Source organism: Dermacentor silvarum, chromosome 7 (genome assembly GCF_013339745.2).
Source record: "Dermacentor silvarum isolate Dsil-2018 chromosome 7, BIME_Dsil_1.4, whole genome shotgun sequence".
NCBI classification, from domain to species: domain Eukaryota; kingdom Metazoa; phylum Arthropoda; class Arachnida; order Ixodida; family Ixodidae; genus Dermacentor; species Dermacentor silvarum.
In genome coordinates this window covers 35,818,435-35,840,793 of record NC_051160.1, presented here as the reverse complement: position 1 = coordinate 35,840,793, position 22,359 = coordinate 35,818,435, and the positions used below count along the sequence as shown (strand labels likewise).

General features: G+C 44.3%; 1 pseudogene; it reads right to left on the bottom strand.

Moving 5' to 3' along the window:
- Positions 1–18,631: 18,631 nt before the first annotated feature.
- LOC125946679 (uncharacterized) lies at positions 18,632–19,823 on the bottom strand (annotated as a pseudogene).
- Positions 19,824–22,359: the final 2,536 nt, after the last annotated feature.

Here is a 22,359-nt window from a genome sequence, read left to right as displayed (position 1 = left end):
ACCCGGAAACACATACAAAGACCTATAGACAATTTCCAGGGCGCCGCGGAAGAAGTGCTCGAAGTCATCAGCGAGAAATACCTCGGAGACGAGCAACAACGAAAGGCGCAGCCCGTCATTCCGGATCTACACTAACCTTTGCCCAAGTTGGAGATCGTGGCAGCCTTAACTTCTTCGCCGAATACAGACCGGCGATCTTCTGTCACCAGTAAGGCTACACCTCATAAATCCGCACTCATATCAGAGCTCCAAGTGCCCGGCATACCCGGCCAGAGGTATGGCCGAACATCTTGTGTGGAGCTGCTCTGCCTTTGACACAATCCCAGAAAGCACACTTCACTCGCTGGGCGGAAACCAACCTGGCACCCTGCAGGAGTGGCTCGACCCGCCATTGCACATCGGGCCCAAGGACTCACTCCAGCTTTGGCGTGCTATTTTGTACTTCAGGGAAATGGAAGGATCTTGTCGACTCTTTGCAGAGCCGACCTCGGGAACACTCCACCTAGAGGAAGAAGAGAGGACCGGTCCCCCTCCCCCACCCCGATAGAGCAATTCTTTTCTGTCGCAAGGTTTCACCTAACAAATGCAGAAATAAAGACGTTAAAAAAGAAATATAGCGAGAAAAACGACGCCCAGCGGAATAAAATTAACAAGACCCTCCGTAACCTGGACGACGGGGCAATGAAGAGCTTACAAAAGCACATGAATGAAAGCGGCGAGACCGGCCATATACCGGCTTTTTGAAAACATGCGGACGTAACGATGGCCCCGAAACCCGCCAAGCCCATCAAGCTACAGAACTTGCGCCCGATCTCCCTCACGTCATGCGCGGGAAACTCTTCAAGCACATGGTCCACATTCCACTCTCGCCCTACGTGCAAGGTGGGCATCTGCCGAACACTATGTTCGGTTTCGGCCTAACCTCTCCACCAAGGACATTGTACTTCACCTAAGAGACGAAGTCATCGCGGCCTCGGCATACGGCACAAAAGTTCCATCCTGGCACTCGACGTGAAGGGGGTATTTGACAATATCTCGCAGGAAGCAGTGCTGAACAGCCTACAACATATCAACCGTGGGCGGCGGACATACAGCTACGTCCGTCACTTCATGACGAGTAGAACGGCGACCATAGGCCTGGAGAATCTCAGGGGGGACAAGATCAGAATACTGTGGAAAGGAACCCCCCCGAGGTCGGCGATCTCCCCGATGCTGTTCAATATAGCGATGAGGGGATTGCCGAACCTCTTGCAGAACATCAAATGGTATTCGTTACGCAATGTACGCAGATTACATGGCCATGTGGACGTGCACGGGATTGGCGGGTGAACAACAGGACGCCCTGCAGGAAACCATCGACGGGACCCAGTGTTATCTACACCACTGCGGTCTTTCATGCGCCCCGGAAAAGTTGCAGGTCCTAATCCTCAAAAAGAAGCTGAGAGGATGGCCTCCCCAGGAAACACCGGACCGAACATTGACCCTGAACGCAGTCAGCATACGTAAGGTGCACGTACTCTGTATCCTGGGCCTCACTTTTCAGAAGGCCGGTGCCGGTCTCGCTGCGATTAAAAAGCTGCAAGCGACAGTTACCCAAGTCGCGCACTTGGTGCGGCGAGTGACTGACAGAAAGCGCGGCCTGAAAGAGCAGGACACGATCAAGTTAATACAAGCCCTGATAAGCAGCAGTCACTTATGGCGCCATGTACCTGGTTCTCAAGAACAGTCAGAAAGACAAACTGAACACTCTAATACGAAAGACCTACAAACTGGCACTGGAGCTTCCATCGACGACGTCGACGCAGAAGCTACTTAGCCTGGGCATTCACAATACTTGGAAGCAACTATCACAGGCCCACAAGACGAGCCAGATAGAGCCACTCAAGCTCACCAGCACGGGCAGGTACACGCAAAGCAGACTACGCCACCCAGTCGAATATGATACCAGAAAACAACGGATCCCTCTACCCCTGACGGAGAAGATCTCAGTGGCCAGCATCCCGAGAAACATGTACCCGGAATACAACAGAGAATGCAGACAAGCGAGGGCACAAGCTCCATGTAACGCCTACGAAGGACCAACAAAAGGAGAAGTCAGATACACCGACGCGGCAAAGTACAAGAACAGAGCGACCCACGCTATCAGCGTGATCAACGGCCAAGGACAAGAGGTAGCAGCGGCCTCGGTAAGCACTCCAGACATCGACTGCGCGGAAGAAACGGCGACAGCCCTGGTGGCCACTGTGGGCAAGTGAGAGAAAGATCATATCACAGTCGTCACGGACTCACAAACCGCATGTAGAAATTAACAAAAGAACCGCATTTAGAAACAAGCCCTGAGCATCTTCGAGCAACTAGACAATTTTCAAGAACTATACATTGTCTTGGCCCCGGAACGCCAGTCCCTGGCGTGTAATATGTAGCGGCCAACGCCGCTGTCCGAGATCGCATTCCCCGGGCTATCCGCCGAGAGGTTCACGAGCCCCGGTAGACCAACACGTTAGCATCCCCAAAAGATACGCCGAGATCCTGATCCACTACAGACTGGTTAGGAGGATCTAACCCCCCACCCCCGCATCCCAAGCTGACTAGAGCAGAGGCGGTGATATTCCGCAAACTACCCATCGGCACATTCCCGCACGGCCCCCTGCTACGTGCCATGTATCCTACGCGTTACACTTACAAGTGCACCTTCTGCTCTGCGCCCAATACCTTCTACCACATGGTGTGGGAATGTCGGCAAAACCCATCGACACCACGCATCACCGGACCAACAGTCAAGCAGCGGGAGGCCCAGCTAACAAGCCCGAGCCCGGAAAACCAGCATCGCCTGGTGAGCAGGGCCAAGCTATCGGCGCAGGCCCCAAGGCATCCTAGACTAGGGACGCTGCCCCCCTCGGACGATTTCACCACCAGCTTATCTCTGTAGATAAAGCTTATTCCTCCTCCTTCTACTAGCCGAACCGAAATACCTATACAGAATGCGAGAACACAAGTGTAAAGCAGCACAGATTCAAATGCAAAAACAATGTACTTAGATATGCAAAGCAGCACACTTGCCAAGAAGATTCTCAACAATTCTCTTCGCAACAATTCCGTGCACATTGCCTTCAGTGGAAAACACCTGCGCAATCTTTGCAAGCCTTTCAACCATTGTGGTCTGAGAAGAAAAAAAAAGCAGCCATTGCCTAAAGGTGGACTCTAGAAAAAAGTCTTCGATAAAATGCCTTGTACAGCATTGTGTCTACTCAGGTTGTCGAAGGCTGCTCTCGTATTCAGAAATTTACTAATACAGCCATGCTTAGCAACGCAACTGTTGTTGCTTTCTGTGTGATTTTTGTGCACGGTAAGTGTTTGTATTTTACTCGGTACATCAGTCCTGTGAATTGTAGCTTTATTTTTTGCCTTCTCTTGGCCGGTCAAAACGGTATTTCTTCTAAACTCTATACACTAGTTTTTGGTAAGCAGCATATGCAACGTCGCATATCATTTATTAAAAGTAATGAAGCCTTAGTTTGAAATCTACCTGCTGAAACCCATATGAAAAACCACAATTTTCTCGAAAATGAAGCACAATGCCCGTCTTATTTATATTTTTTCCATAAGTTATGCAGCTCTTGTGAATTGGCTCTCTCAACCCTCTAACTCTCAGGATAACAAAAGCATAACGTGACCTTTTTCTCTGGCTTCATTTCTTCCTTAAAATGTAGAAATATAAAATAGTTTCTTGAAAGATTGAACGATATACTTTTGGCCAACAATATTGCTGATCTGCCAGGTCCAGGGCTCGTGTTTTGTACTTTCTTATGACCACCAGCAGCGCAGTGCTTCTAAACGTTAAGCTACTATTAAAAAGGAATAAACATGTAGCTCGTCCTCCTCAAACACAACACATTGCATTTTGCACATTTCTACGAATGCAAACCCCTGTAGCTTAGACCGCAGTGGTTTCTCTATTGAGTGCTGTTTGGCGGGCAACTGTAGCAGCGCTCCTGCCCTACTAACTATGCATCCGGCGACCAGATTTTCTGGCTTCGGCGTTAGGCTTTTTCGGCTTGGGTGCTTGTTGTTAACTTTTTTCTAAGTGGTGCTTTTTTTTCAGTGATTGTGCTCCACGCCTTTATTCCGTATATGTGAAAAGCGGCTGCTGCTTATTGTCATAGAACAGGTGCATCGTTGCTTAACGTATACAGCAATGTTTGTGACGTGATAAAGCTGATCCTACAATAAAGTCAGCTCAATGACTTTTTGCTGCCTGTTGTTTTAGAGTCTATATTTTGATTACCTGCATTATTTCCACTTTAATGACCCACTGAGTGGCTTGGGAACATTGGAATGTGTGAAGCGCCTTGCTGCTCACTCGACGTAGTGCACACTGGCATTTCCTGCATGGCTAGGTAGATACAACATTGTCGAACCTACAACAACTTGCAATGTATTTGCCAGCTCCTCAAAATATATATTTTTTTTAATTCGCGCGAAGCATCATTTGTAAAGCTCGCCTGACGCTATGTACTTCATGTAAGTGAATCGCTCATATAAAATAAGTTTTGCCCATAATTTATGAAGGCATTGTAAGGACGCATATCGGGTCTACAGAACGAGAAGAGTACCTTAACGTCTAATCACCGCCTGCGGATCAAGTAACTTCAAAAACACATTGGTGATGGCAATAAGTGTTCTTGATAGGTAGCTCTTTGCAAAGAACGAAGAACAGCTTGTTTAAACTAAAAAAATATATATATTTTCACACGTTCTATAACGTAACCATCACAAGCCATAAGAGAACGAGTGAGGGTGCGGGTTTTCTCACTAAAACACGTGCTAATTGTCATTCTCGTTACTTTTTGTGAGCGTCATTCTTCAGCAGGTAACTAAATTATAGAAATATCAAAGGTCAAAGTTATTCGGATTTGTCTTGTTTTTCCTGATGTTGCTGTTAGATAAGCAATCTTGTTGGGCTTCCAGGTAAAGAATAAGCACCAAGTTTAGGTGCCCATATACTGTGTGAGAGTGGAGTGGAAGATTATTATGCAGTTGAGAAACATAATGTTCAATAGCCTGGCAAGGAAACATGAATTCAGGATCGCCAGTCAGTCTCTACCGTCGTAAAGGAGTACGTTTATCTAGGTCAATTACTCACAGGGGACCCTGATCATTAGAAACTTACAAAAGAATAAAATTGCTTTGAAGTGCATACGGTAGGCATTGCCAAATCCTGACTGGGAGCTTACCACTGTCGTTCAAAAGAAAAATGTACAATCATTGCATTCTATCGGTGCTAACATATGAGGCGGAAACTTGAGGGTAACAAAGAAGCTCGGGAACAAGTTAAAGACCGCACACAGAGCGATGGAACGAAAATTGTTAGGCCTAATGTTAAGATACAGGAAGAGAGCGGTGTGGATCAGCGAACAAACGGCGATAGCCGATATTCTAGTTGACATTAAGAGGAATAAATGGAGCAGGACCGGCCGTAGGGTGGATAACCAGTGGACCATTAGAGTTACAGAACGGATACCAAGAGAAGGGAAGTGCAGTCGAGGACAGCAAAAAACTAGGTGGGGTGATGAAGAAGTTAGGAAAATGGCAGGCGCAAGTTGGATTCAGCTAGCGCAAAACAGGGGAATTGGAGATAGCAGGGAGAGGCCTTCGTCCTGCAGTGGCGTAAATATAGGCTGATGATGATACTGTGAGACAACTAAGAGGAATCTTGCAACTTTGTATCATTGAAAGGGCAACAGTAAAACCAAATAACTGCAGGTAGGGGCTTTAGAGTGAGCTTACATCTTTACTCAGCAGATGAAACGTATTGTTTCTCCCCGCGGTTGAGTTTGGCGCTGTATTGGTGTTCGTGCTGCTTGGATGTGTCGCACGGTATACTCGAGATAGCGGTACGTATTAACGCGAAAGCGTTAAGGGCCCCGTGTAGCAGGAAATCCGGTGTTGGTGTCGGCGGAGTAGTCCGTGAGCGGAAATCTCCACATAATTTTAGCGATATCTATATCACACGCCTTCCTTTATGAGATGCGGTGTATGGGGGTTACATTACCAAAACATTCTATCACTAAAGTTGTTCATACCTTCTCTTACATTCTTGATAAAGTAATTCCTGGGAAGTTTGAGAATGACAGCGCACCAATAAATGTCACGAAACAAAACACCGACAGCGCATGCCTTTCATTTTTAATCTTCTCAGACTGAAATTATAAAAGTGCGAAACAATAACAGAAACCTGAAAGTAATGGGAGTTTCTTTGGCGGGGCTATGCTCTATCTCCGGGATGGACCACGCAAGAGGCCGCGTTTCTACAAGAAAGCCCGCCTTCGTACCATACCTTTCGCCGCTTGCGTTTCCCGGTAAACATTACGGTTACATAAGCTGCAGTTGCCGGCAAGCGTGAGAAGCCGTCAGGGATCTTTGAGTGCCATCGCGTTCAACCCTTAATTCACTTAAGCGTCCTCCGAATGTCTCTACTGCACGTGGCGCTAGGAAGGTCGATGCCGAAAATCGTGCTCCACGTGACGTGTTCTTTAGAGGGTACGCACTCCTCTGTTTTAATGCCACCTTGGCGAGTCCCAATAGAGGAGTTCCAATATATGAGCTAGGCAGAACCCAAAACATTTGATAATCTATTCACAAGTATTGTAAGGCAAACGCTTCACATTAAAATGCATTCCCGTAGTATGTGGTAGCGGCGCAATTTTTAAAACGAATAGCTTTCTTTGAGCAAGTGGCAATTTTCTGAATCTGACCTAATTATGTACCCGCTGCGGAAGAAGGGGCGATTCTCTTTCCCACGGCACGCTCTCAAACCAAGTGGTGCGCTCAAAAGCTGTAAAATGTGTGAGCTAATAATGTATGTTAATGAGCAGAGCGTCTCTGTGCGGTTCTTCTTGCATTTGGAAGCGTTTTTTTTTTCTTGCTCAGCAGTGCAGGCTTTTAGTCTGATATAAAGTAGTCTTCGCTACCAGCGCTCTATGGTGCACATACTGAGATAGCATGGTTTCACGAAGCAACTTTCTGCGTTCTTGCCTGATGTCTGGCTTTACATGATCACTGGGGTCAAGGCCTCGGCTCTGCCAAGGCCTTAGCACAGCCGAGGCCTCGGTTGGTTTTTGCAACGCGACTGAAAAACAAGCACGCTCTCACACCAAACGGTGGCTGACATGGGTCACGTAATTTTAAAGTGAATAGATTTTTTGGCAGCACTTTCCTGAGTGTTGCAGAACGACGTCAGCGCTCGCAGAGAAACGGCAATTTCTATTTTGCCTCGGAACGCGTAACGTGATGTGGCGCGAAGACAACGGGAAATATTCCCTTTTGTCAACGGCGCTCTCTTTTTCCATCTGATGTGCGCGTGAGGTCACGTGCATTGGCGTCTAGTGAAAGAAAAAAAGTTATCGTGGCCGCGTACACTTGTCGACATTCGTCGTCGCAACGAAGAGTATTCGGCAAACGCACTCGCAGGTGAGCGCGTTCATCAGCGAGTGTCACTAAACGTCTCCCTGTGTCACACTTCAAATGACAATAACGGCCTAGTGTACTCGCTCATCGTAACCTTAAGTTTTCCCGTTTGTCAGAGGGTTTGGCCAAATAGACACTACACACAAATGTTTGTGGCGATGCCTCGGCGTGCCGGTTATGTGAGTCTAAAGGCGGTGTTCATTGGCAGACGGCAAAAAGGAATCGGAAAGTAATATGAGGTGATTGTTTTTGACAGGCAGCAGAGTGACCACATCCGTAAGAGAAAAGGGGCCTGTGCTATAAATAAAATCGGCGAAATCATTCGGCTAGAGTCATTCTTTTGAACATCGTTATGAGCTGCGACAAGATTAGATCATCAATGCCGATTACGCTGCCAATACAGTACGTGCGAGACAGTATCCGCAGCACCCCCTACTTTTCTTTCAACGTCGTAGTATAATCCACTGCACAAGCAGCCACCTAAAACCTCACACGCAAGATCTTGCTATCCAATGCTCGGCCACATAATTTGTAGAAGTCGTCATGCGAAACTTGCCGTACTTCTCAGTGACAAAATTTTGTGATTCCCCTTGTACTTTCTTAAACAAACATATCCGCGTCTTGAAAACAAAGCCTAATATTTAGATTACCCGCTTATAGAAGCATGTAATAACCACATAGCACAAACAGCCTATAGCAGTGCACAAATATTTGTGCTTTAGAGCAGATTTTTGGTTTGCATGATTTGACCTATTAGTGGCACGAGCATCGAGTGACACTGTTCTTTCTTGCACAGCACTTCCAGTTCACCTCTTGACACGACCGGGGTTGAAATTCAAAATAAATCAGACAAAAATGGAAAAAACAATAGTACAGTACAAAATTCATAGGTTCCAATAGAGGCACGATATCAGAGCATACGGTAAGTTACAAGTTGAGTTATTGAAGTGTCTGGAATAATAAGAATTAATTACGAATCACTGAGACGACCACAGAGGAAATTCAAAATAGATCAGAAAAAAATAGAAAAAATAGTACAGTACAAAATTCATGGCTTTCATTATAGCTATGATGTCAGAGCAAAGGTTTAGTTACACGTTGAGTTACTGAAATGTCTGGAATATTCAGAATTATATAGAAATCACTTATTTCCGGAAACCAAAGCACACAATTGTATACATTAGAGACCCGACACGTGAGCACTACTTTGGCGAAATTCCTGGAAACCCGGAAGTAGAAAGCGGGAGTTAAATTATGGGGTTTTACGTGCCAAAACCATTTCTGATTATGAGGCACGCCGTAGTGGGGGACTCCGGAAATTTTGACCACCTGGGGTTCTTTAACGTTAAAGCGGGAGTAATGACGTCACTAATCACGTCACACACAAGAAAGTGGCATGATACTTAACTGGCTAATTATTTAAAAATTGTCGCCTGCCGTAGACTGAACATCTGCCTAGCAGAGCGGATGTGACGTCGCTCCATCCTCTCTGACTTCTCTCCCAGCGCGCACCTGCTCGCTCGTTTGCTTGCAAGATCTTCGCGCGCGCGCTCGCTACATGCTTTGACGTCAGAACCGGAGTAAGGTGCGCTCGCTGATCTCCACTGGTGCGCTTCGTGCGCCGCTCGCTGGGAGATACGCCCCGCGAGGTGGCGCGCGCTATGCTTCCTCCTCACTTTCCCTCGGTTCTCGCCCGCATATCGTGCCAGGGGAAATACGTTCGCTCGCTTGCTCCTCCGAGTTCGGTTCGTCCGTTGCGTTAGCCATGGAGGTGGTCGACGAGGAAGCCGCCGTGCCAAGCACAGCCTACCCACAAGTAGTAGACATATAGACTATGGTACTCTGTGTCTGTGTCATGCTTTTAAAACATGCCCGCACCAAGTTAACCTAAACAACACCATCGCCGAGGTGCGAGTGCCCCTAAGAGACAACCAAGTAATAGATTATGGTCGCCTACCGTTTTTTTTATTTCTTTTTTCTACAGCCCAAACACCAAAACGGCGCATATGTGCTCTAGCGCCTGATCCTGGACTCTGTAAAGCATATGTGACATATTGGTTTTTTGAAAGTTCAACGAACTCCTGCAAAATATTCACGTACGGCGGTTGCGGCGGGAACGGGAACCGATTTAGTTCCGAAAAATGGTGTCAAGCGACATGTCTACGTAAGTATATAAAAAATCTTCGGCGTCATGTCTAAGAAAGTTATACTGAACATGACTAGCAATAGACGAACCGTTTTGGATCAGACTACATTGACGTAATATTGTTCATCTGCCTCGCTAAGAACAGGACGACGACTGTTTGAATTGCGTTGTGAGGCATAAATATATTGTTATATAGCGACAGAGAACATACTATATTTAGCTTCCACTAAGGGCAACTTAAAGCGGCTTTAGTTATTTCATGTCTTACGGACAAGCGCATGTCCGGGTGTGTCTAAGATAATACGGATAATGTGGTCAATATAAGCGATTTGTGGTTAGACATACGCCATTATTCTTCGGTAGCATTCGTAGTTTAACTTAATGACATGTTTCTACTTATAATTATTATTATGCTAATAAGTCCATCCACTGGTGTGCTGATTATGGAAACATGAGGAAATGCGTGGTTATCTTATCAAGAGTGACTTTCGCGTGGGGCGTGAAGCAGCGTCGCATGAAAAAAGGTAACACGAGTAGCAGCCACCCAGTAATCAGTTGTAGTCTTTCTTTTTCTCTCATAATTATTTGGTAGTGTGCTGACGCACAATGACCACACGCTACTGGGATAAGGCACACATTTTTTCCGTGGTGAAAATAGGTGGTAAAGGCAACAAATGAATATTTAGTGGAACTAAAAAACGTTCCAGCTACCCCACGGGTGTTTTGTTCACGAGATTGTGAACAAGGCTCCCTCCCGTGTGGAAGTTTTAACGTCTTTGTGTTGTTCACTAAATGTTTATTATTAAAATGAAATGCTTTTCGCACCCGTTGTCGGCGACCTTCAAGAGACCTTGAGCCGAAATCCAGAGCCGTATTCAGGCACCCAAGACGAGAATGGGGTGAGAATGAAGCGAGAACATCCGGGAGCCGTTGCAAGAGCCGAACGATATTATCCGGGTAACCAATCAAACTGAAGAAAATTCGGTGTCTGGCCCCCAGTCCCTTGTACCGAACCACATTACATGCGCTAGGTTCTGATAAAACAAGTTACAAAAAAATATTGCTTCCCATTTGTTCCTGATATATGTTTACAATATCACCCAAGCTTTACCTTATAGTGCGCTGAAGTTTTATTTGTCACTTCCAATAGCGACATTCAAAAGGCCGATAGAGTTCAAAAGGCAGATAGAGTTCACCATGCACTTGATTCTTATCCTTTGGCATTGAGACAGGATTGTCTGTGTTCTGTGCAACGCCTACTGTCCGTGAGTTCCGCGGCGCGGGTTTTGCGCCGCCTCCTTGGAGAGATGGCGCCACACTGCGTGTCCAGGCCGGCCGCGTCCAGCACGCCGCGGATGGTTTCTGGCTGAGACGAGACTTGCAATGAGTTTCAGTCCAGAACAGGTTATTTTCGGCTCACTAAGCTTTCGGGACGGCGTCACGGCACCAATCTGCTTTGCCGGCAGCCATTTCATACTTACAACTACACTGGATTACAGGAGAGTCAGCATTGCTTGTCTTGGTCCACATTGTTTTTTTTTGTTTTTTTTTTCATCAAGCCTCATTCCTACCAGACGAGATTCCGTCAAACTTCGCATTTATTTATTTTTGGCTGCGTGTACAGCAAGATGCGCTAAAGAAATCGAATACGGCTTTCGTTTGTACCTTCCGGCTACACTCTGGTGGATGATAATTTTCCCTCGCGTGAAACCTTCATCTGTGGTGTTGGCAGAACTCAACTGCCATATTCCATCACAGCATGTGTCGTGCTGTTTGAGTACGTGTGTATTGCAAAACGCAGGCAATGGAAGGGGAGCATTATGTCTGCATGATGCTTGACGCAAGAAAAAAAATGGCGGCTTTACGTGCCTTAACAACTATCTGATTATGAGGCACGCCGTAGTGGTGAACTTCGGAATAGTTTTGACCACCGGGGAATATTTAACGTACACCTAAATCTAAGTACATTAGTGTTTATACACTTCGCTTCCATGTAAATGTGACCACTGTTGCCGGTTTCCAGCCCTCGACGCTCAAGCCCAGCAGTGAAGCGCCCTGGACATTGAACTATGGAAGCGGGCTCGTGCTGAGCACATCTTCCTCGCCTGTTTAGATTGCTGGCAGCAGAAACAGTTAATTTTATCTTTGCTGTGGTTCTATACTGCTTAGTATCAGTGAAGTGTGTGCAGCGTTAGAGGAGAGCAAAGTGACTAAAGGTACGATATCTCCTTTACCCAGTACCCCTTTTACTTTACCATTATTTGACACTACTTAAGACATATATAATACCAAGTACGCCTAGTTTCGTTATTCTTTTTTTTTTACCTGGGCGGCACGTTAAAGGGCCGTATTGCGATGAAGCCAAGACAAATGCTCACTATGGCAAAATTGATTTAACAAAGAGAAAATTTGTTGTTAATCTTGTTGGAAAATGTATATTGATAGCAGAAAAGGCTACAGTTGAATGTGGTAAAGGCGAACAGTAACATGCCTCCGGCGGCTCCCTACTTTCTATGAAGCTTGAAATGTTTATCTACTGCATTGAAACCAGTGCCAATCTGTCAAATGCACTGTTTCTCACACGGAAAGATATTGCACGCTGAAGCGGGGCTTCTCTTCCTCACATGCCTTAGGGCACAAGTGCTCAGATCTCTCCGTGAACGAAAAGCACTAACGGCATTAGTCTGCTGGTTGTAAGAATTATGGCGCAACTCTTCGCTACTCGGCTGCTGGCATTCTCTCCACTCGTGCATGTTTTTATGTCTATATAGTTAAGTAGGTGCCTATAAGGCTGCTATTTGTTGAACTGAAACGCTTTTTTGCATGGTGTTTGAATTGATTAGGCTAACAAGATGACTGAGAAGAACATTCTGTGGGCCTAGTTGGTACATACTTGATAAACTTTTATAGTGCAAGCATGAGACAAGGCACAAAAGGAAGGTCAGAGCAGGACAGGCGCTACTATCAACTGTTTATTCCACAACGTCGCCATGAAATACATATGAAAAAGGCACATGCACAAAAAGGTTAACGAAAATGAAAAAAAAAATAACACCAAAGGCACCATAAGAAAAATGAAAAAAATATATATATAAACATTATAAGGACAATGAATAAGAAATGCCTGCTTAATTGACATGCGCGTCGAGGTATCCAAACTCTTTTGCGTAGAGACTTAAATAAGGTTCACTGATGCAACCCTCCCCCTTCCTTTTGTGCCTTGTCTCTTGTTTGCGCTTAAAGAAGTTTATGAAATTAACAAGGGGGCGTGCCACAAAATTCTAACACATATGGGGAATACCTTTAATACGCATTATTTCCACAGATCTCCTTAGGCACGTCTGATCACGAAACTTCAAGTGGCTGTATTACGATGCCGATATTTTTCGGCACATGTACAGCGTGTCCTTTTATTTCGTTCTACAATAGGTGAGGACAGTCGCACAGGCTGCTATTATTTCCCGCCAACTGCGAAACTAAAGTTGTCTTGATCAGCCTAATCAATTTCTTCCATCTTTAGTCGCCACATTTGTTGTAAACGTATCATACCAAACCTGTAACTGCTTCTTCCTTTTTCTTTCAATTCTGGATTGTTTGGAACTCACACACGTTATACAAATATATGCTAAGGCTCCTATTCAGTTCCGGTCAAGATTCCGTTTAGATTGTCTTTGGATTAAGGCTAGGGTTCAATTGACACGCTTCTTTCATTTCTTCTAAAGACCTTAACATTTCAAAAGGCAAAAAAATAATATTTGAGGACATGACATGACAAGAACTTTAATTGAGTCCTGAGGAACTGAGATCTAGGCGAGCCGAAGGCTCCCCCAGATTAAGTCGGTGGGAGCGCCCACGATGGGACCGGGAGACCAAGTGCCGTCGCGATGTCGTGGGCCCTCTGGACAGCCTGAAGTTGAATTTGAAGATTGCTGCTCTTGGGGATTCCTGCCATTGCTCTTTCGTGATGGGTGGAAAGGCGTTAAGGGCTAGGCACAACCAGAGCATGTGATCAAAAGAGCATGAGTCATGACCACATTTGGAGCACGACTGTGAGTGGTCAGGGTCTATCCTGTTAAGGGACCGGGGAGTGGGATACGAACGGGTTTGCAGAAGTCTGAGTGTGCTAGCCTGAGGTTTGTTCAATTTGGGGTGGGGGGGGTGGAAATGTCCTCCTGCCGAGACGATAATGGGAAAGAATTTTGTGGAAAGTACATAATGGATCTTTGTGGATGTTGACCTCGTTCCGAGCCTGGCTACCCCCGACAGCGCGGTACGTGAAATCGCACGCTATCCGGTGGGCCTGCTCGTTAGGATTACATCCGAGCGGGTTAACTGAGGCATCTATATGGGCTGGGAACCACGAGATATGGTATCCTGCTTCGCTGCTCTTCCGAGTTCATTGAAGTGCTTTGTTCACAATATTGTTCGCCTGTTCAGACACGAGTGGGACCGAGAAGGATCTAACTGCTGTGCGTGAGTCCGAGAAGATGATAGGGGGAACTTTTGCGCTGTGAAAAGCCAGAGGGATCGCCGCTTCCTCCGCCACATGTGCAAACTTAGTATAGACACAAGCTGCATTAAGCAGGTTGCCCTCCGCGTCTACAACCGAGACAGCGAACTTATCCCCACTGTCGTAACTGGCAGCATCGAAAAAGAGGGCCCCTAGTTTTTTGAGGTTTAAATTATTTTTTGTCTGACTGAACAAAAACTCTGCTGTCTCACCACAGCAAGCAGTTTCCTGTACAATGTTCGTGCGTCTTCGAAACAGATACGACACCCTGGCGTCGTATCTGTTTACCTGTATACGTGTATATTTATCTTATCTGTGTATCTGTGCGGTAATAGCGAGTATTAGTGTGAAATTATCCGTGTTATCCATTGGCTGTGAACATACACATTGCCGACCTGAACGTTTTTCTGAACAATTTGCAGCCAAAGAAATGCAAAAAATTGTCTGCAGCCGAAGTCCGTACACTCAAAAGTGTGCGACGGGTCCTCGATGGTTCTTTAATTCTTCACTGAATACCTGCCAGCAACTTCAGCACGGCCAATGCGCAACCAGTGCTAACAAGTTTCCAACATGTGCGAATTGCATAAAGAGATGCACGAGTAAGTCTTCATGGAAAATTTGACACTCATTTTCCTTAGTGTAATACTTTCGAAAAATAGCCACACCGGTGCATAACACGGATCTACTTTACGTTTTACACGAGTATCCACAAAAATCAAGTAAATAGTCTTCTTTATCTCCTTGTATTACCTGCAATTCCGAAAATAAACATAAACATCCAATGGAATTAACAACTTGCATTGGTAGTTATGACTACAAGTTTTCGTAAGTATTATTTTTCGACTTCTCAATCAACCGTCATGCTTGGAGGCTTTTCTGGGGCAGCAAACTCGCACTAAAATGGCAGATGCCTGTTGACTATAGTCGACAGCTTAAATGAAAGCGTTACGTTGCAATTACCGTATCGCAGATTTGAAATGTGGTTTTTCAGCACCCTAAACTAAGTGCAGTGCTGCAAGTAATGCCGGTCCAGTGCAATTCAACTGACCTCAGTTCTTCAGTCGGGAAAATAGTATTACACCTATAAGTCAGTTATTTATTTCACGTGCCCAGGAACAAGCCTAAGGTCTGAATGATGGCTCACACATACATAAAAAAAAAACAGATAAGAGAATGTCAGTAAAAGAAACACATACAATAATGCTGAAATAATATTACACGTTATAATAATAATAATAATAATAATAATAGCCTTATTTAGTTCAATGTACAAGAAAATCAGGCAATAACGTCTGGATCCTTAGCCGGCGGCTAGTTATGGATCCACGCAGATGGCGACTCGTGCGCGAGCATGACTGGTTCTCAGCTTTTTTTTTTTCTTTTTTTTGTAGGCACGGAATCTTCTCTTAGCGAACATAGACTATGCGGAGTAAGGTGTCATGCTCCGCATTAGCCTATGTGAGCATATTACCTTCAGTGAGCAGGGCGTAGCTCGCTAACGAATAAAATGCATTTATTGGATGCAAGCCAGTAGGAGTTAGTAGTCCTGCGAAAAACCTTGCGCATCATGCACACGAATTCTTCTTCTCCATCTGCGCTGTCAATTTTCGCACTTTTCCTGGCACAATCTTTTTGGGACATTGGTCAAGCGCTAACATTTTTTTTCTTCTCACCGATGATTACGATATTGCCTAATGCAAAATTTTAGTGTAGTTCAATAGGTGTTTTCATTTCGCGATATATTAGCTGGCGCGGACAATCTGTGTCGTGCGGCACATTGCAAAGAAGCGAAGTGTGGCGCGACTGCCTCGCATAATCTGGAGATCGCGAGAGCCAGCGCGTTAGTGCAGCATGGGTGCGATTCGCCGCAGCAGCCGCCGCCGACAGCACTCCCAGACGACGTGCGCTACTTTGGCCATACCTAATTCGCCACACTCTTCTCCGCTTTTCGCCCCATGGTTCCGCTACACCTTCCTCCCAGCTTTCCTCCTCGCGTGTAATAACTCTTTCATCTTTGACTCGTTCGTTGGGTTACGCCGCCGGACAACGCCGACGCTCGCCGCATGAAAGGGCACCTAAGGGCTGCGCTCTAAAAGTCTATATTCAAGTGTACATATCACAGATTTTTCAGCCGCATACATGGGTTACATAAAAACGTATAACTTGCCCAACATGAATGACCGCGCTTTGTGACATGGTGCAAATGATATTTGTATGCAAAGTCATTACGTAGTGTTAGAAATTTGTGCGAATCTTCGTAGTAAAAGCTTCAGTCCTTAAATTTTTCAATGTTGCATCGCTCCTTAGGTACCCATCCGCTAACCTGAACGGGAAAGCAGCAACCATTAGGGAATAGGCAAGAAGCAGATTACTAAGCTATTTATAGAAACTCTACAGTTGTATACACGAGAAAAAAAAAGTACCGCCGTGGTAGCTCAGTGGCTATGGTGTTTGGCTGCTGAGCACGAGGTCGCGGGATCGAATCCCGGCCACGGTGGCCGCATTTCGATGGGGGCGAAATGCGAAAAGACCCGTGTACTTAGACGTTAAAGAACCCCAGGTGGTCCAAATTTTCCGGAGTTCTCCATTACTGCGTGCCGCATAATCAGATCGTGGTTCTGGCACGTAAAACCCCATAATTCACATTTTTAAAAACTAGAAAAAGTTTTGTTATTCAATGTATTACCAGCTGCAACTCTCTCACAATTAGAAGGGAAAAAATAACGTTACATTTTCGTAGCGCTCGCATCCCGTGTTAGTTGCTCTATATTTGAACGGCCAACGATTGCGCACGTAGACCTAACCAAACCTTTTAGCTTGCATCAAAACGTTGACGCAGTGCAAACGTAAAGAATAAACACTGATTAAAACTATTGAGGAGTGGTGTGCGTTCTCATCACAAGACGTCCATTTTGTTGTATATTTTTCTAACTCCTCTTATGCAGTTCTTCTATAACGTCTTCTTTCTGCTCTGTATTTTTTGTAAGGATTGTGCTTCCATTTGTGCAAGTGCCATTAAAAATTTTACTCAGCCTTATGGCATTATATGCCGATTTTCTCATTTACGGAGTGTCCGTATTTGGTTGACCATGTGCAACTCAGTTCGCGTGATTAAAGTGTTTGGTATGACAAAATACCTTAATATTTGTTCTGCAGTTATCAGGCGTTTCGTGGTGAAGAATTTCACGTTTGATGGCAATGTACTGTAGGGGAAAGCGGGCTACACAAACATGGTCACACACTATTCTTGGCTAATGGATGCGTTCTGCAAAATTCCGCATGTAGATTATAACTCGAATTTGATTGCCTGTCCATTAACAACATTGCCCATACCTCTGTTAAGGTTTGATATATTTAACTCCCGTCACGTAGAAATAATTCCCGCGGCTAGAGGTGGAGTTAAGGTTATCAGCCACAAATAAATCGCTATACTTTTTTTTCTAATTTGATATTGTCAATATTTATTTCTTCTCTAGGTTACGCTCCAAGAAAGAGATGCCTTGCAATTAAGAAGGCATTGCAAGAAACCGGAAAGCTGGAATAAGCATCTACTCTTAAGTCAACCACTGGAAAATTAATAGCGCACTTTTATCAACCTAAAACGATGCTCTACAGCAAAACAGACCTCTACAATATTTTTTCTACCAAGGCAACGCAATATATTAAAATGGTCATTGTTAATTATGACATGGAATTATGGACATTTTGTATCTGTAGGCGATGTATGTTCCTTGACTAATAGGCAACTGCTTTATGTTGACCGAAATACCCGGTAAATTTTGTCTGTTACAAGCAAAGTGTTTGCGTTGAAGATTAGCCTCTTTCAACGTCGCTCACCTATGCTGTATTGCTTGGTCAAATTACGTTCTATATTCTATAAGGCATAAAAAGCTTCAAAGCAATAAACGTGTAGCTGGCTCGCTACGAAAGGTCAGACAGGTGTAACAATAGCACTGTTGCCATAAAATACACGTATTTCTTTTAAAAAATACTAGCGCAATTCTGCCTTGGACAGGTCCCTTTGACATTCTGCTTTACGTGCGAAAAGATTAGAGAGGAACGTTTCAGCAGGAGCGTTGTCAGCACCATACCTCACAGTCATGGTGACTGGAGAAAACACAAACACAAATTTACATAAACGCCTATTGTCACTGCAACTTCTGCCTGAAAGTTATTGGAGGTCACCTGCTTTTGAAGTTATTAATAAGCTAGAAAAATGAAGGGAACCACTGCACTCAATATTTATTACCAGCCATCGCTTGTTCGCTCCAGATAGGGCTACTTAAAATGCAGTTATTCTTATCTGCATACCCTAGAAAATTAACAACACACAACAAAAAAACTATCAATCAAAGCTTTATTTCTGTTTACAATACAGGGTGCAGTACAAACTGGTGGTTTGATGGAAAAAACATTCTACACGACCGCTTGACCAGGCTCTCGAACCCTTTTAACACGTTGACAGTTGCGATAGGAGGAAGAAGAGAAAAAAAAGAAAAAGTGGAGCAAATATAAAGGTACATTATGTGTAATGCAATGAAATCTCTCGGACATTGGTAGTGCAACAGTTGCGTATATCATTATACAATGATACATAGAACTTCAAATGCAATTAAAACATGTAGTGAATACTCGCATAATAAATACACAGTACGAAAAATATTTGCGTTAACGTCAAACAGTGCAAAATTATACTTATTGTAGTGAAGAAGAGAGACACGCTAGTGGATACAGCGCTACTGGCTCTAAACGCTAGTGGGTCAAGCGCTCTCGCTCAGTAACAGCTTCCCAGCACGAGAGCCGTTACTGAGCGAGAGCGCTTGACCCACTAGCGTTTAGGCGACTGCTCTAGAATTTAAGGTCAACAAGAACTAAGCCACGAATGAGTCTCAAATAGCTTGAAATGACATATAGCATATATTCTCATATATTTAGGCAATATGTACAACATAGCGAAACCATAGTTAGTTCTGCATCGTGGTGAAATATATGTATGTCGTTTTCTAGTTTCATATGGTGTAACATGCGGGGTAAGCTTTACTATGTGATTAGGGAAGGGATATTGTTTTACTATAGTTTCTTGGAAAAACAGGCAAACCAGTATTCAAACAACTTATTTACACCAGCAATTTTATATCTCAGGCGTAGGGGAAGTGTTGGGGCATCATACGAGGTATCAGTAATTATACGGAGCATTTTTTTCTCAAGAACAAATCATTTCTGAATGTTCGAAGCAGTGGTGTTACCCCAGACTAGAAAACAGTAATTCAGGTACGAGTAAAAGAAAGCGTAACATAAACTTAGCTTACTCTTGACGGGTAAACTATGCCTGTTGCGTGAAAAAATTCCAACAAATCTCGAAAGACTATTGCAAGTTTTATTTATGTGAGCATCCCATGTCAATGTAGTAGTAAAAACTACACCAAGAGAAGTAAATTCATTGACATAATCAATATCACTACCATTTAAGACTAGAGGCGGTGGATGTGACATGTACTTGTTCTTTGGGTGCAACATCGTCGCCTTTGTTTTACTTTCGTTAATGTTTAGTTAATTGTAAAGTGACCATTTACCAATAATGAAAGAAACCTATTAGCAGTGCCAGTTATTTTCAGAATGTTATCGGACGAAAAAAACAGGGATGTATGGTCTGCATACATAATTAATTTTGCCTCATTCGTGATATTAGTAATTTCATTGACGTAAACATTAAAGACCGGAGGTCCCAATAAACTGCTTGCGGGACCCCATTTTTGATTTGCATGACTTGAGACGAGTAGTTTCCCATTACTACATACTGAAAACAGGAGTTCAAGTATGATTTAAGTACATTAAGAGCATGTCCCTGTACACCGTAGTGTTATAGTTTTGCAAAAAGAACATCGTGGTTGAGCGTGTCGAACGCCTTGCTGAAGTCTACAAATATGCCTAATGTAAGTAGTTTGGATTCAAAGTTATTTTGTATATGTTCGTTTTGGTCAAGTAGTGCGTGTTCCATTGATCTGTTCCGAGTAAAGCCATACTGGCGGTCAGTAATTACAGAGTGCGTGAGAAAAAAACAATCAAGACGGCAGCGAACTATTTGTTCCAGTCCCTTTGAAAAATACGGAAGGATGGATATAGGCCTATAATTACTTAAAACATTCATATCACCTTTCTTCTAAATAGATGCAACTCGTGCTAGCTGCGCATCTGCGGGAAATTGTCCTGTGATCAGTGCAGTGTTAAATATATGTGTTAGACATGGAACGAGAAAGGGTAGCACATATTTTACCGGCCTACTTTGGACATTAAATGCGTCTAAGCTAGAGCTATCACGTAAGGCGTTAAACGTAGGGTATACCTCATTGTCGTCTGTTGGCTCAAAAAAATAGTGACTGTGGTGTTCGGTCATGCAGAAAACAGGTAAAGTTAGGATTGTAACTGCTTCTACCAACTTCGGAAAAGAATTCATTGAAGGCAGCTGCAAGCTTTCAGCCACATAGTTTATGCCCGTCTTTGGTTAAGCATGTGAGTCTCTCGGTTTGGGTATCTATATTTAATAGTAGATTCAAGTATCTCCATTTATCTTTTGGTTTGCGCGAGAGGGCTACGTCAACTAATTTATTGATGTAGGCATAGCTAGCAGAGCGAATTTTGCTGTTTTGTTACGTAGAGACTTGAACTTGGCAAGAATTTCAAGGTTTTTAGTGTTTATAAATTTAGCAAATAATTTGTGTTTCCTATAAGACGTATAAGTCGAGCTGTCATCCATGGCTTGCGTGCTTTTTTGCAAGGTGAAATTTCAGTGATCGGGAAGCAGTCGTTGTAGATCGGCAGGAAAAGTTGAAGAAACTCTTTGAATGCTTTTCAGATGTAGATTGTCCCTAAACTGCACTCCAATCTACAGATGCAATGCGACCCTTAAATGTTTCAAGTCGTCTATCGGAAATTATCTGTCGCCTTGATGTCACAGATACCATGAAAAAGCTTTTTTTAAGCCGTAAAAATACAGGTGCGTGATCGCTAATGTTTGCGACTATACAGCCGGATTGCGAAGCTGTGGCATAATTTCTGATAATTAAATCAAGAGTTGAAGAAGTTGTGGCCGTCACGCGCGTCGGGCGATTAATAACGTCATTAAAATTAGCCCTTTGAATTGTGACCAGCATTTGCTGTTGAGCAGGGTTGAGGGTCGCCGTGTCAACATTAAAGCCACCGCCAATGTTGAATAAGAAATTATCAGAAACGAACGTTATTTCGCGTTCGAAGTAACCAAAAATCGGACAAGTTCGCGTGAGGGGGGCGGCGGTAGACGACAGAAAAAGAAAATCGGTCACTTTGAACAGTAAGCATCTCTATGGTGCTATTACTCAAGCAGTGTTCCGATAGCAGAAAGCATGTGCAGCCTTCTTTCGCAGGCAATGCGATGCCACTGCCACGCTGCCAAGTGCGATTAAGATAAAATGAGTTGTATACCGGGATTCGTATGACGTCAGAATCGTGACGATACCATGTTTCCGTTAGCAAAACTATGTCAAATGGGGTATTGCAGCTAGATAAAAGCGAAGTGAGTTGTTCAGCTTTATTCAAAGCGCATTGCATGTTTAAATGTATAATTTGTAAACAACCATCCTTATCCTGGAAACGCTTTGTTGAACCGAGTAGGAGTAAAGAGAACAGTTCCATCCATCTTTTGAAGAGAAATATGCATGTAACTGTGTACCACGACGTGGTCCACGTCATCTTAGAAAGGTCGGCTTCATTGTGGATACGAACGACCGCAGAATCGCCGGCTTTGCGAGCAAGGATAATGCCCTTCTTTGTCCAGACGTATTGCCAGCACACAGCCTTCTTTTTGGCGTTGGCTGCGTCTAGAAGCCGTTTGTTCTCGGGCGTTAAATGCTTATTTACATATACTCGAGCTGTGCTCTCGACACCCATGTCTTTGTTAGTTAGCGGTACCTTCCTTGCTTTCTTAAGTGCCGCGTCTCGCTTTACACGGGACTTGAATCGCACAATTAGGTTGCTTTTATCTGATGCTATGGTTCGGACGCGGTGACAGCATTCGATGTCCGGCTCCATGATCGGCTCACCAATCGCAGTACCTAAGTTACTGAGCATGTCATTCAGAACTTCACCATCTTGTCTCACAACTCCTTGAATTTCAAGGTTCGCATAGCGCGAATTTTGCTCGGACTGCGTCAGTCGTCTTTCTATATCTTGGTTGTGTTTTTTTCAAGAGCCATGCATTTCG